The sequence below is a fragment of the Lynx rufus genome, unplaced genomic scaffold (genome assembly GCF_022079265.1).
Source record: "Lynx rufus isolate CCGP_SWC_20201006 ecotype Redwood Valley unplaced genomic scaffold, mLynRuf1.p SCAF_14, whole genome shotgun sequence".
Classification (NCBI taxonomy): Eukaryota; Metazoa; Chordata; class Mammalia; order Carnivora; family Felidae; genus Lynx; species Lynx rufus.
In genome coordinates this window covers 14,300,372-14,304,500 of record NW_025814828.1, presented here as the reverse complement: position 1 = coordinate 14,304,500, position 4,129 = coordinate 14,300,372, and the positions used below count along the sequence as shown (strand labels likewise).

Sequence of the window (4,129 nt, the reverse complement as noted above, 5' to 3'; positions counted from 1 at the left end):
GGTACCTCTACCACCAAAGAATTGTTTTTTTCTGGTAATGAGTGGAAGGCGGGTTTCATTTACTTGAGTTTAATAAATAAGAACAATATTTTTTTCACCTTGCAAGCTTATGAGAAACAAGTCAATTAATATCTGAACGTATAACAGAAATAGAAGATGGCAGTTGAAATGATTTGACAGTTTGCAACTGGATAGGAAAATGAATCAAAGAAAAGCAGTAAACTGTAAAATAAAACTATTGCAGTCATTTCCCATTTTATTGAGTTTTAAAGTGGTTTTGCTTCTGAACCCCAAAATGTGACTTAGTTTATGTTGTATTTTCCGGTTTCCAGTGACTTAGTTTATGTCATATTTTCTGATTAATCAGAAAGCCTTCTTGGAATCTGACATGATTAAGTTTTTGCAATTGTTTTTTTTTTTTTTTTTGTTCTAAGAGAGAGACAATGCCTGCACATGCATGTATGAGCAGGGGAGGGGCAGAGGGATAGAGAGAGAATCTTAAGCAAGCTCCATGCTTAGAGCAGAGCCTGACTTAGGGGTCGATCCCACAACTCTGGGATCATGACCTGAGCTGAAATCAAGAGTCAGATGCTCAACTGACTGAGCCACCCAGGCACACCTTGCTTTAAAAAAAATAATAATGTTTATTTATTTTTGAGAGAGAGAGAGAGAGAGAGAGAGAGAGAGAGAGAGACAGAGTGCAAGCATGGGAGGGTCAGAGAGAGAGGGAGACACAGAATCCAAAACAGGCTCCAGGCTCTGAGCTGTCAGCACAGAGCCTGACGTGGGGCTCGAACCCATGAACCATGGGATCGTGACCTGAGCCCAAGTCTGACACTTAACCAACTGAGCCACCCAGGCACCCCCCCCCGTTGCTATTTTTAATATGTATATTTTTGGCCCACCTGATTGGTAACTTTTTGAAAGAAGTTAATAAAATCTTCAATAATGGTGAATATCTTATAAAAATGTTGCTTTATATATTTTGAAACTATGTTATTAATGCATAGAGGTTCAAAATTGTTAAAGCTACTTGGTAGATTGTTCTTTTTATCATCAAGTAAGGTCCTGCTTTATTACTACTAAGTCTTTCCCCTTTAAATTTTGCTTTGCTTATATTAATCTTGCTAGATAGATTTTTTGTTATTTGGTATATTTTTTCCTGTTCCTTTTATTTTAGCTTTAGTATGTCCACTGTGTTTTAGGTGTGCCTTTTGTAAAAAGCCTATCTCTAGCTTTTGTTTTCACCCACTCAATATAAACAGACTTACTTATCTATTAAAGATAGTGGTTAAAGACATAGATTACTGATACATTTGGGTTTAATTTTTGCTTTCTTGTTCCTGTTTATTTAAGTTTTTTTTTTCTTCTTCTGGTTTGGAAGTTATCCATCTTATTTCTTTATCACTTATTTTATGCTCTTAGTTTCCATTGCCTTAAAAGGCATGGAACATAGCTTTTATGTTGTTGATGAGAGATATTTACTGCAGGGTTAATTATCTTTCTTTTGCTTGGAATACAGTAAAAGCATGATATTTATTTTGTGGAATAACATTCACTGCATATTGAAGGATGCTGCTGTGTACCTAATGACCTATAGTGTATATGTTGCTTTACTTTCTGCTCAAAGAGAATGTAGAGGCAAGCTAGTGAAATCTTCCCAAACTTTCTCTAATGTTTTTATCCACAGAACTCAGCTGACCTGCCCCTCTTCTTCCCCTTTGTCTTTTCTTGTGATTTTCCTCCAGTTGCCTTTGAAAAGGAGCCTTACATAGTATGACAGAAAGTTGCAAGAGGTAGCATGAAGGAAAGTTCAGTATATCAAGTTATGAAACTTCAGCTACCCAATTCTATGAAGTTAATAGTTTTTAAAGAGAACCTTTTTTTCTCTTTATCCATTTGTGTGGCTGCTTTGTCCTGTGCCACATACACCTTCAGCTGACTTTTGAAATTCTGCTATTTTGGGGGCCATAATTTTGACTGATAGGCCTATAATTAGTAAGTCCTCATTAAATACTCTGTCCTGAGTATTTCTGTGGGGTGGAATAGAATGTTCTTAGCAGCTGCCAGGGTGATAACAGTCTTGCAAATTGGCATGACTCCAAAAGTAACCGAAGAACTTTATAAAGATGAAAATTAAACAGAAAAGCATAGCAGTAGCTATAGCAAGGGAGAAAATAGTATGAAGGTCCGTGGTCACCAAAACTAAGGAGTTCTTTTCCTTGTTTTATCCATAATGTTGAAAAGTTGATACTCTTAGTTTTTGTCCCACCCATTTGAAGTCGTGCCTCTCTCTCCTGGTCCTTTGTCCTCCTGCCTCTTAGCTACAGGTGTTTCTCAAGTGTTAATCTGGAGTCCTCTTCTCTCTTCCCTGATCCTCCCCCACACAGAGCATTCCATCCCAGTGGCTTCACATGTAAGCTTTTTGTTGATGACTCCCAAATCCACACCTCTGGCTTCTACCCAAGCTCCAGTGCCACATTTTTAATTGCCTGTTGAACATATACCCCCAGAAGTCTTCCTTAAGCCTTGACTCAATACCCCTAAAGCCATACTCTTTCCTTAAAATCAATGTCCATACTTTATGACTCAGTATTTCTGCTCCTATATATGTAGCTAAAAGAAATGTGTGCACAGTGCACCAAAAGACCTGTATAAGAATGTTCAAAGAGCATGACACATCATGATCAAGTAGGCCTTCACCCAGGAATGCAAAGTTGGGTTAAAATTTAAAAATCAAGCAGTTTAATTCATCACATTAACAGAATAAGGGGGGGATCATGCGATTATTGAACAGATGAAGAAAGATCATTTGACAGTATTAAACATTCTTTCATGATAAAAACTCTTAGCAAAATAGAAGAAAAGAACATTACTTTTTTCTTTTAAACTTTAAATCCAATATAATTAACATACAGTGTTCTATTAGTTTCAGGTATACAATATAGTGATTTAACAATTCTTTTTTTTTGACACTTGATACATTTTTATTGAACCTTTTAGTTTACAACCTGAGGTAAAAGGAAAATCAGTTCCCCATAACCAATATTTTATGCAGCTGTAGTAAAATATTTCACACTTTAGGGAATTATGATGGATTGCATATCTTAAAAGTTGGGGATAGAGTAAATAATATTTGACTTCTTGAATTTTCCAGTTGACTCTTCCCTTACAACAGTAACCAGCTCAAATTAGTTATATAAGTTTCTTCAGGGCCATGTTTTATTGTTGCTGATGTCTTTATACCTGAAGCATTGCTATTTCAAAGAATATCCAGTAATTCCACTTTAAGAATGAGTTTTGCATTTGGTGGAATTTTGGCATCAGGCTGTCCTTTCTTTCCATAAGCCCATTCTGGCTCAATCTCTAGTCGAGCCTTTTCTCCTTACTCGTGGTCAAGAGAACTTCATCCCATCCTCTGATAACTTTGCCTGTTCCAACCTTAAAACTTAAAGGCTTGGCATTTTTCTTCTTCTTTGAACTTGTTTGAATATTAATATCATAAACAGTCCTATCCTATAGTGTTCCTGTATACTAACAGTGAACAACCTGTCTCTTTTGGGGAAAGTTGGTTTTATCTCCATTTTTAAGAACAGAATTTATTTTGGTGGACCCTCATTTAGAGCCTCTTCAGGCTTGGTTTCTTTGGGTTTGTCTTCATTAAACTTCACATTTTTCACCTGCTCAGATACTTATACTTTCAGTACCCTTGAAACTCATTCAAAAAGATGATTATAGGCTGAAACCAAATGGTCCCTGTTAGCTGTTTTGGCCACATTTTTAATGTTTACTAATAACTTATGTTCTGAAAGAAAGAAATCTGAGCTGTGGTCCTGTAGAAACTTGATAATGTCCTTCTTGGGTAGCTGCCCATTGCACAGCTACTCTATGGTCCAGTGCTGCTGTGGAACAGCCACTGCCATCTTCCCCTGCTTGTGATTAGAAAATTCTATACATTACCCAGTGCTCATCATGATACGTGTACTCTTAATCCCTTCACCTGTTTCATCCATTCCCCCACCCATTTTCCCTCTGATTACTGCCAGGTTGTTCTCTGTATTTCAGAGTGATTTTTATTCTTCTCTTTTTTCTTCGTTCATTTCTTAAATTCCATATATAAGTGAATTTA

General features: G+C 36.6%; 1 pseudogene; it reads right to left on the bottom strand.

Moving 5' to 3' along the window:
• Positions 1-3,262: 3,262 nt before the first annotated feature.
• LOC124509625 (peptidyl-prolyl cis-trans isomerase FKBP3-like) lies at positions 3,263-3,923 on the bottom strand (annotated as a pseudogene).
• Positions 3,924-4,129: the final 206 nt, after the last annotated feature.